This window comes from Pezoporus wallicus, unplaced genomic scaffold, assembly GCF_028554395.1.
Source record: "Pezoporus wallicus isolate ANWC-B61680 ecotype Strahan unplaced genomic scaffold, APGP_CSIRO_Pwel_v1 contig_8166, whole genome shotgun sequence".
NCBI lineage: Eukaryota > Metazoa > Chordata > Aves > Psittaciformes > Psittacidae > Pezoporus > Pezoporus wallicus.
The window spans coordinates 2219893-2230924 of record NW_026638114.1 but is presented as its reverse complement, the minus strand read 5'-3'; the positions used below and the strand labels follow the sequence as shown (position 1 = coordinate 2230924).

The 11032-nt window shown below is 42.3% G+C and overlaps 1 long non-coding RNA gene across 1 annotated transcript; it reads left to right on the top strand.

Annotated features, from left to right (window-relative positions):
* The first annotated feature begins 1591 nt into the window (after positions 1 to 1591).
* On the top strand, positions 1592 to 5000 carry LOC130599153 (uncharacterized). The gene is made up of 3 exons (XR_008972172.1): positions 1592 to 2068; positions 4313 to 4489; positions 4887 to 5000. It is a non-coding gene; the product is annotated as an uncharacterized LOC130599153 (long non-coding RNA).
* The last annotated feature ends 6032 nt before the right edge of the window (positions 5001 to 11032 follow it).

Here is an 11032-nt window from a genome sequence, read left to right as displayed (position 1 = left end):
GTAAGAATTGCAACGTAAAAAGAGTCTTCAGATGCTTCATTTGTAAAGGGCAGGTCCTACCTGTCTAGATCATCTGAGAGATCTCTTATATGGAAAAGTGAAATATTTCATCACCTTCTGTTATACATTTATCTCTTTTATAGATGCTTTGCCCTATGAAAACAAAATACAAATGCTGAATTGTAGGTGCTGTGAATAATCTGTCCTATATACATCTCTGCTCATTAAAAGCCATGTGCACAGGTCTGAGATCACAGACTATAAAAGACAGCCGTTGCCCCAGCCTAAGTGTACTTACTGCCCCCAGCCATTATACCTCTGTGCTTTGAAAGACCTGCTTGCTTAGGAATTTTCCTACCAGCTGATTGCCTATCTAAGGAAAACAGATATGAGCGTGAGCAGACAGACAGGTACTGGATGCAAATTATCAGTGGGAAGGGGCTCCCTGGGGGCAGCAGTTACACTTAAACGGCCATCTAACTTGGAGCTGATAAGAAGCAATAAACCCCTCGAAACCACAAGTCTGAACAAGAAAGAAATAGGCTTCATCTTTACTCTCATCTATTTTAACTCCAGGGATGATGCACAGGATAACCCTGGGGGCCAGGCTGCACTAGCTGCAAGGCAAACCCAGGTAGCTGGTGCAGGAGTGTACAGCATATGCCACTGTTTGTCTTGAATGTTTCCATGAGAGCTGCTCAATTTTGAGCCAGGTTACAGAAGAGTGGTTTTCAGATGAGCCTGATGTATGCAATATGCACTAATGTAACTTATGCATCAGAAAGCTCAGATCCCATCCTAACTCTGCAAGCCATCTCTATGGAAAACGGAGCGAAGGCTCCCAAAGCAGCCGTGCATTTGGGGTTTTTCCTTTAAAAGCTTGTAGTCTCCATCTGTGAATGAACTCAGCTGCTCTCAGCTGGTGTAGATCAGGTAAATTACTATGTTGTGTGGCTGAACTTTTCTTACTCACGAGTGACTCTTGGCTGTATTTAAGGGCTGTAGTCTTCACCCCCCTTTGCATCTCATTGATTATGCATAGCTGTGAGAAAAAGTGATTTATTTTCTGGTACATTTGGATCCATCAATTCAAATGGTAAGGAGGAAGCTGAAGTTGGTTCAATATTAGCAGCCAGATGGAGACCTACCAGGTTCAAAGCTTTCAATAAGCTTTGTACTGTTGCACGGAGTAGGGTGAGGAAGGACTGGGTTTGGGATTTTGTTAGTCAGTAAAATAACTGAAATAGTATTTATTCCTGCTCACTGAAATTTATAGGAGCTCTGTCCCTGGGAGGAAAGATGAGCTCTGTTCTGAGTTGTGCTTTTTCCCAGCCTATTTGGAAAAAATATACTCAGGCAGGTTGTAACAACTGAAGCATGAGCTATTTATGTGCTGTTGGGTATTTCCATGTTGAAATATTTGACAGGCTCTATGTTAAATCTGTGGGTTGGGTTTCTAAATGCCTATCTCCAAGCCTCTCCCTTCTGCCTTGTTAAAAGAAAGGCTTTAAGAAAGGAAGTGAGGAAACTTGAAAGTTAAATGTATTCAAGGGGTTTGCTCAGAGAGCACAGGAAGCCTTCCATAGTATCAGCTCTCTCATTGAAATTGCTATGTTAATTCTATTGATTAATTAGTTTGTGATTCTTTAAACACTGTAAATGCCTCTAGGACTTTTTAAGGAAGAAGTTGCACTTGGGGATAGAGCTCTCAAAGACACCAGAATCAAATCAGGCTAAGGCTTCATTTGCCTTGTAATACTTGGCCCACAGCTGATGAGGATGTGTTTTACAGGGCTGAAGGTAAGAAGCAATCACTTCAGCTGTATGTGTCTGAAGGAAGTTTGCTTAGAAACCACCTTCTAGAGGAAAAAGATAAAAAATCCCTGCCCTATTCAAGAAGAGCATTAGGCTGCCTGGTGTGATTTGTGGTGGGGAGGCATGTATTACTGACAGCAGACTGGCTCAGGCTGGTGCCTTTACTGTCAAGTCTTAATGATGATGCCCTTGCCTGGAAACAATGCCCAACCTGTGACCAGGGACCCTCTGCTGCTGGAGCTGGTGTCTGCAGGTAAGGTGCAGGAAGGTGGCCCTGATCCCCTCAAAATCACTGAAGATCCTGTATTTCAAAAGAGAATAGGGTTTTCTGTTGATGCTTTAATCTGGTTCTCCGCATAAAATTGGTGTGATGGGGGTGATGGTTACTGTTCCTGCAGAGGATGTTCCATGGTGTCAGTAGCACATTCAAATAGCAAACCAAGATTATTGCCCTTACACTGCACAGCCGTTAGCAGACTTGGACATGGATGTCACCAATAGCCTCAGAGCTGGATAGAATTTGTCCTGTTGTTTGCAATGTTAATGCAATGATTTGGTTTGAGAGACACTATAAGCTGAATGGACTCTCTTGTTTACATGCATATGGTTTCCTTTAGAGCTGCTGAGCTGCCCAGGTACAACAGGAGAAATTCTGAGTTGTTTAACATCATTAATGTCCAGCATCCCAACTCCTGCCTCCAGATGAAAGCCCTGGTAATATGATTTGCCATCCACTGGCTTTTTATGATAAGACTTCACAGAAACAAGGAAGGTAGGCCACCTATGTAACCTGTGTGCCCAATGTGATCAGAGTAATATTGCTGGGTTTTGCAAAGGTGAAAGTAATGATGAAGCTTTGCGCTGAGCCTAGTGGGGTTCTTTACTGTACTTCAATAAGCCTGCAAATTGGGGAGTGCAAGAACACGAGTAACTGTACAATCTTTTGTTGCCCTTCATACAGCTGTGCTCAGTTGTTGACAACAGGACTTGGGAGAAAGCAGATGGTTTTGCAGTCCAGAAGTCTGGAATTCATTAGTGGAAATTTTCAGACATGGGTTGGTTTGTTGGGTTTGGGTTGGTTTTTTGTTTTGTTTTTTTTTTTCCTACTTTTTTATTTTCTAATTCCTTGGCTTAGTTACAAGAAGTCAAAGCAAACAGAGCTGAAAATCCATAGCGAGGGGTGTGAAGAGTTTCTTTGCTCTCTTTCACCAAAGAAGTGACTGGGAAGAGAAATCAAACACTTGTGAATTTCTGTTTCCTGGTTTGCTTTCTCTGTGATGGCAAAACTTTACTGAGAAGAGGAGCTCTTAAGAGCTTCTCTGGAATTCGGGTTTATTTGGAGAACCCCAACACAATACTCGCTACTAAAGACTGCAGTTGTGCTGACCTTGTAAAGGAAAGGGGAGGAGATGGCAGAAGTGATGTGAATTCAAAGAGTTCAAACTGTGGAGTTTTTCCAACAAGGATCTTTTTCTTCTACACAGGAACCCCACTTAGAAATAAGAACTGCACAGCCAATGTTAACCTGTGACATCCTGACTCCAGATGGGAGCGAAGCTCTTTGATAATGAGGTGCTGTGCCTTGGAAAGGAGGAGCTTTGTGCTGGCACTTTTTATTGTATGAGCTTGTTTTCTAGGCACTTAGTGCAGACTGCAGCACTGCAATAGCGTGACTGCCGGGAGGAAGCCTGGAGGTGGAAAAATGCTTCACATGAGTACAAGTATAGAAATCCTGTGGGCCTTGGGAGCCAGGCACCAGCCCCACTGCCCCAGCACAGAGCTCTTAGCCAGGCTCTGCTCTGAGCTCACCCTTCTCAGTGTCTCATCTCCGTTTCTTCCTCCTTGTGGGTTTTTCATCCATTGATGACTGACTACTGGGTCAGCCAGTAAATGGTGTGACTAAAAGAAAACCCAATGGGAATCTTTTATGTAAACCGAAGTGTTTAATTATGGCAGATGATAATCCTCCATTACTTGGAAAAGGCAGAGTTCCTTAGCTGGGGTTTCCTTAGCATGACCCAGTTCAAAAAGCAAACAACACTGCACAGTTGCTCCTTAGCTCCAAGGGTGCTGGTGCTTGCTTGTGAAATGATGCTCTTCCCATGGGTTCGCAGCATGGAAATTCTTGTCTCAACTCCAGTGGCAGATGCAAGGCAGTCAAGCTGTTCCTTCGGCCTTCTTTTTAGTGCTACTTGATGTAAATGAACTCAGAAGATATGTGATAGAAAACAGAATGGTTCCTTAACTTGAAAATTTCTCATGAACTTACAATGTTTTCAGCACATACAAGTTAAAACTGCATTTCTTTAGGCTGCTTAGAAGGAATTTCAGTTCTTTGTGTCAACTGGGTTTATAAATACACTTATTCCTGCTGTCCATTTCATGCCCTTCATTCAACACCTATCTGTGTTTGAGATAATTTAAAATGTAATCCAACTTATTAGAGCAACATAGCTGAGGCCAAGCTCTGAACTTGAACTGACTGCTTTGCTTTCAGATGCTCTCTTGGGCTATGGTAATACCACATGTGTAGCTGTGCAAGCACCAGTTTAAACATCACTATGGTTAGAAGACTTCAGTACTACTTCCCTCCAGAACACAAGCAGAACCTTCACAGCTCATAAAGCCAGAAGAGACTTGTGATCATCCTGTCTGCCTGCTGCAGGACCCAGTGGTAACTGCCTTGATGTAGAGTTGATGTCCTGTGGCATGATCCTTTATGGGGGGTGGAGGAAGGCCTGGTGCACACAGCTGTACAAATAAGGGATTTAGCTGGTTTGGTTTAGTTTGCTGGCCAGTTTTGGTCAACTGAATTGAAAACTGCCTGCCTTTGCTGTCAAAATGTACAGCATATAAAAAAGGTTTTGGATCTGACTTAAAGTGAAACGTTATGATTGGGGGAAAGTATTCCTTAAGAGTAAACCAACTTCATTATAACTAAAATACAGAAAAGAGAAATATCTACTCCTCTTTGGTTTTCTGGCAACTCCTCTCGCTACACCCCCAAATTCTTACCTGAATTTTGTCCAGGTTATAGTGATTTAGTGTATTTTTGTCCCTTTAAATTGCAGAAGCAGTAGGAAGCATTTCAGATGTGGGTGCTCATTTTCAGCACACAAGTTAAAGGAGCACCGTTAAAAGTGGAAACAATACTTCTACAATCAAAGGAGGTACCTGGGGAAAAAAAAACTTCCAGGGGAAAAAATCCATCATGTTGCCTCCTACTTGCCTAAATACAATGGTTGGGGTAAGCTGAGGACAATGTTTTGCTTCAAAACTGCATTTCCTGCTCTCAGTCAACCTACAGCTTACCTCATCTGGTATGTTCACCCCAAAAGAATCACAGCCCAGTGACAATAACACAGGCAGCTTTGGTTGACAAAGGTGACTTTACAGTGCAACAGCATAAACATCCCCATGAGGGTGTCATCCTTTCATGCATCTCATGGGATACCCTATATATGAAGTTCTAAATCCATTTAGTAGTTGGTGCTATTAGGAGTAGATAGAATCCATCTGAGTGGGTGAATGCCAAAGGGGATTATTTATTTTACTGTAACACAAATCTATGCTTAATAGGAGGGAAAAGTATATTTATTATTTTTTAATATAAATAAGGGAAAATACAAGGAATTATTACTGGCAATAAACCAGTGCAATTCATAGCTTGGTTGTAACAGCTGTGTAACTGTGTAGATTGCAGAAGTTGTCAGGGGATGAATTCATGGCTGGACATGAGCCTGGCTGAGGGTTGGTAGCAGCAGGGTGTTGGTGTGGAGCATGCACTCGAGGTGATGCAATGGGGGAGCTTCCGTATCACTGCACAACTTTGCCTCATTTCCAGGTTAACATCCTGCACCCTTCTTGTAGGTTGTACAGCACCCTGTTTCAGCTAATTTATCAACATGTAACTTCTGCTCAGCAGGCTCTATCATCCTGTCCCATAGCAACGCTATGTGTGTAGTAAACAAATTGATGCCCTGCATTACTGCTTCTTAGGTACTTCCTAATTCCTAGTATGGAGGAACTGCATGAGAACTGAACTGGTTTTGCATACAGCTGGTGCTAGAAATGTCATCTTGAAATCCCATTGTGCAATGTCTTTACTTCTAGCAATGCAAGATTATGGCAGACTTAATAACCCTCAAACTCCAGAAATGGAGATAGAGAGGGGTCATTAATTTGCAGTGAAAGAAAATGAATGCTTCTATTTAAGCATAGTTTATGCCATTTTCCTTTGAATAAGCTGCCAAAAGAACAAGAACATAAGCCATTACAAAAACAACTTAAGCTGTAGCTGTGATTTGTGTCAAGAACTGAAAAAGGGAAAAATATAGAAACTGTGGGCAAGAGCAAGAAACTATGAGTGCTGTAGCTGTGATTTCAGGACTGAAAATAACCCATTGGTGAGATGAGTTTCCTTCAGTCATTTATCAGTTGCTAGCCAACAGCATCACATATCTATCATAACTATTAATGTATTTATTAAAGCTGAGGAAGGTCTGGTCACCTGTGGGTGTTTAGCGGTGTTCAAGCATGAGGATCTTTACTTTCAGCCTCTCTTATAAATAAATAGTGGCACTGCAGCTGCAATGTTAAATAGACCAGCTTAAAAATCACTGCTGTATCTTCAATCTGGCTCCCACCATTTATTTATTTTAATTACAAACAGGGGGGAAAGGGGCAGTGTTTAAGTTCCCAGTGTGTAATCTTTTGATGTTTATCTTGCTTGTAGAAGGAAGTGATAGGGACAGCAGATTTGAATGTGTGAGGTGAAGCCAGATGCATCTTGTTATACGGGCTGCTTTTAGAATTGGGATTTGTTTTCTTTTAGTCTAGAGCTGCTGATAAAGAGCTGTATGGAAGCAGCTCATATTCCCAGGACCTTCCCTCCAGCTCCTTCCAGTTACTGCTGTGGCAGCTTCTTGCTGGGCAGTGGTGGCAGAAGCAATGCTGTGGGGTGAGACGGTGGAGAAAACTGGACTGTACTTAGCATCCCTTTCCTGCGTGGAGAGCACAGGTATGAGCTGTGCAAAACAGAAGGTTTCGATTTGTAAAATCAGAAGCTTCTTGCCAGAGAACTGTCTAAAGGGCAAACCGGAAGGCAGCCAGCAGCAAAACTATTTTCTAGCTTCAAAGGTGTCCCTTTCAAAGGCGAGTTTAAATCCTTGAAGTATTAAAGCTGTGAAAACAAATCAAGAGAAGAATGGAATGAAATTGTTCCTACCAAAATAGCAGACCAAGTTCATATGTTTAGAAGCAAAATTCAGCAGAGCAGTGCAGAAGTTGCACTTCACCCCGCTCTGTGGTGTGCAGTGGGACAGTGCAGCTTGGGAAGTGCAGAATTACTGTGCCAGGAGGGCTCTATGGGAACTGGGGAAGGAGTGTAAGGCTTTCCTTTAGTGGAGAAGAAAGAGGTGATGCCGTGGCCAGTCCTGCGGTGTGGTGCGGCTGTATGAGCTATGTGGACTAGCTGTGGTACCTCTTTGATCCTACAATCAGCTCCTTGTTCAACCACTTTCAGTGAAGTCATAATTTGATGTATACTGGAAAAAACTGATTTCTTTTAATGTTTTGAGGGTTTCTTTTTAATCTTTGGAATTTGAGCTTTTTAACTTGTTACATGGGCATGCTTCCCCCTGCTACTAAAAGGAGCAAACTTTGCTCCCTCCAACCCTTTGTAATCTGTGAGAATCCTGTATGTATGAAAAATAGTGACTAGAAGGTCCTGATCCCCAGAAATGGGGCAGGGGAGGGCAGGTATACAGATTGTTCTGTCAGCATTTCTGACTCTTGACCTGTAGGACCACACAACAGGCTGAGAAAATTAATCCAGCACCAAAGGCTAGCTTGCTTGAAAAAATCTGTGTTTCCAAACACTTCTTTCTTTTCCCTGACACTTCCCATTAAATTATTTGCAGCTCCTGTTACGAGGAATTTGCATCAAATGCTCAGGAAACCACTTAGTGCTGTTTAAACCCAGAATGGTTTAGCTGAATTCTTACTAAATGCACCTTTGTGTTTTTCAGATATTTCAAATCTAGTTAAATAGGCTGGACTGGTTTTGCATTACACATGTTCGTCACGACAATTCTGCTGAAAACTGTCATTGAATTAAATCGTGGTTACTTAATTCTCAATCATAGGTATGACCTCGATTCACATTTATGCATAACTCCTCCTAAAATGCATTTTTAGCATTTCAAAGACAGCTGTCTGACAGTGACGAATGATGATTAACTCTCCCCTGTTCTCAAATGAAACGCTCTTCATTACTGTTATGTACTTTTAAGCTGAAAATGCCAACTCCTTAGTCCTAGACAGATCCTAAGTGAACAGCTAGTTGACACCTCCATGGAGAGAACCATCACTGTAACAAACATGTTCTCCTCTCCTTTGAACTTCTCAGCAGAAGAAAGGTGTTGCTGTCTTCACTTCAAAGGCGCTTCCTGAGTATCTGCAAAACTTACTGTGGAGCTGAGGTGGACGCAGAGGGCAGCCAGCCTTTCCTATGCAGCTGTGTCCTGTCCCAGAGCAAGCAGGCACTATGCACCTCCTTCAAATGCCATCAAGGTTAGCCTCTTATCTTTTTTCCTATTGTGAAATTCAGATTCACTGGAGTCACTCCTGGTTAACAGCAGTCACTTCACCGTTATTGGACTGGGAAGAATCACTGAATCATAGAATGGTTTGGAAGGAACCTTAAAGCTCATCTAATTCCAAACGCCTGCCATGGGCAGGGACCCCTTCCACTAGAGCAGCTTGCTCCAAACCCCTGTGTCCAACCTGGCCTTGAACACTGCCAGGGATGGGGCAGCCACAGCTTCTCTGGGCACCCTGTGCCAGCGCCTCAGCACCCTCACAGGGAAGCACTTCTGCCTAAGAGCTCACTATAATCTCCCCTCTGTCAGGTTAAAGCCATTCCCCTTGTTCTGTCAGAGAGAAATCCAGATCAAGCTGGCAGCCCAAATATTCTTGAGGGTCTTGGTAGGGAATAACTCTGTCCCCTTTTGTTAAAGGGATGGTAATGGGAGTGCACCGGTTTTCTCACTGTTTTAATTATTTTTATTGGGAGTAATACGTAAAAATTGCAGAAGTTCAGGAGTCTGGTTAGGAGGATAATGATGCAGTGTACAGTAGCTGCTTTTGGGCTCTCAACTTTCACAGTCTGAAGGAAATGACTTCAGGGGAATTCTTCCTATTGTTCCCTTTCTTCAGTTTGTTATTGCTTTATTTCTGAGAACTGATAACCAAGAGCTATCAGTTCTCAGAAAATGTAGTAGCCGCTCAACCAGCAATCAAACAAAAAAGGTAATTTAAAAGGAGTTTTATAACACAGCTATAATCATAGAAGTGCTGGAGTGGGAAGGGATTTCCATTTGGTCACCCACCATCCTTTGCACCATACACAGATCACTCACTTCAGTGACACCTCACAGGACAGGGTTTACTCCAGCAGTGTCACCAAGGCCATGCACCAGCCTTCCCAACCTGTTCTATTGAGTAACTGTTCCTATGAATTGTTCCCTGATATTTATCACAGTTCTTCCTTTTTGCAGTTCACATTCACTACTACTTTTTAACTTCCTGTCCCTCTTTACTAATGAGAGTGTTTTGGTCCTTTTATTCCCTGTGACAGCTGAATTTACTGAAACTCCTCAGGAGGAAATTCGGTCCCCTTTGGTGTCTGGCATGGAACAGAACTAGATGCTTAGATACGTATCTGAATCTCTTTATTTAGATATGTACCTGAACATGCAATCGCACTTTGAAATACCTGTCTTTCAAATCCTCCTGGCTGCTTTTCAGGGCAGATCATAAACGCTGTAAGAACCCATATCCGCATTAGGCTCAGAGAGAGCCTGAGGATAAATCTCTCTTCTTTCTAACCACATCCTGAATGATTTTCCTTGTTCCTCCTAATGGTGCCCTAGGCAACTTCCTTGTTACTTAATGCTAAAGCAGTGGTACAGTAGTCTCCATACTGTACCCTACTATTTCCTACTTGTATTTTTTGATCGCTTTTGATCAGGAGATGATACTTCCATGTATTTTGGCTTCTAGACTTTAACAAGTTTTAAGGTAAGATGGGATCAGTTTGATCGTCTCCTTGAAATCTGTACAACTTGCCCCTTCAAGCCAAACCCACCCATCAGTAAACACAATCAGTGTATTCTCTAACACTCTTCCAAAGAGTGAAAAAGCCAAATGGCATCAGACAGATGAGTCTGGGGGGTGCTGACTGATAAGTTACTGAAGTCAACCACTGATTAATGCAGTTCATACTTGCAGTTGAGTCTCATTTTTGTTTAGTTTTCTCCCTGAGAATGTCACATGGAAACATGAAATGTCTTGTGTGAGTGGAATTTTGGGCTCTGACTCGTGATCTTTGGCAGTTAGTATTGCAGTGATGTTAAAAGAGGACAAAAAAGGGTGTTTCTTTCCTATCGTCTACACCACTCATTAGTTAAAATGCATGTTGCACAGGGAGCAAAACACTGTTTCTTTATTGCATATAATTTATTGTAAGTAGCAGTTTTACTTAACATGTGCAGCTGAGATTAGGAACCTCCCCCTTGGCTTGGGCTGCACTGGGGGGAACAAGATCAGAGACTGCTTCAGAGGAGGAGCAAAGCAACCTGAACAGACAAGAAACTGGAATGGAAGTGTCGGAATGACCTGCCCGATGTCACACAGCAGCTCGGTGACAGAGCTGGGGCTGCAACAGCGACAAATCATGGGCTTGTTTGGCCTTATCCAGGGGAACAGGGGGAAGGAAAACAAAACTGGTTTTCACAGAGCATGGTGTGCATAGCTGTTTGACTCAGGCAGAAAAGATACGCTTAATTTAGTCGTTCTTTTAAACTAATTTAAAGCAGAAATTGTAACACTGTTCTCTTTAATGTTATGACTCAAAAATAATTTCAATCAAGGTTTTTTTGCCTTAAAATTGAGGCATAGTTTCCTTCCTTAAAGTAGAACAAAAGTTGACCAGAAAATAACATCGGAGTTCTTTTGTAGATGAAATGCTGATGTTCCCATCTTTACCCTCCATTCAACCTCTCCATCAAAAGAAAAAGTGACAAGTTTGAAGGAACCACTACTTCATGTAAACAACAACCTACAAAGATGAATATAAGTGAGAATGAGACCTTAAATTCTAGCTTAAATGAGACACCTTTTGCTTGGATTTCAGTCATTACATATGAGACAACAA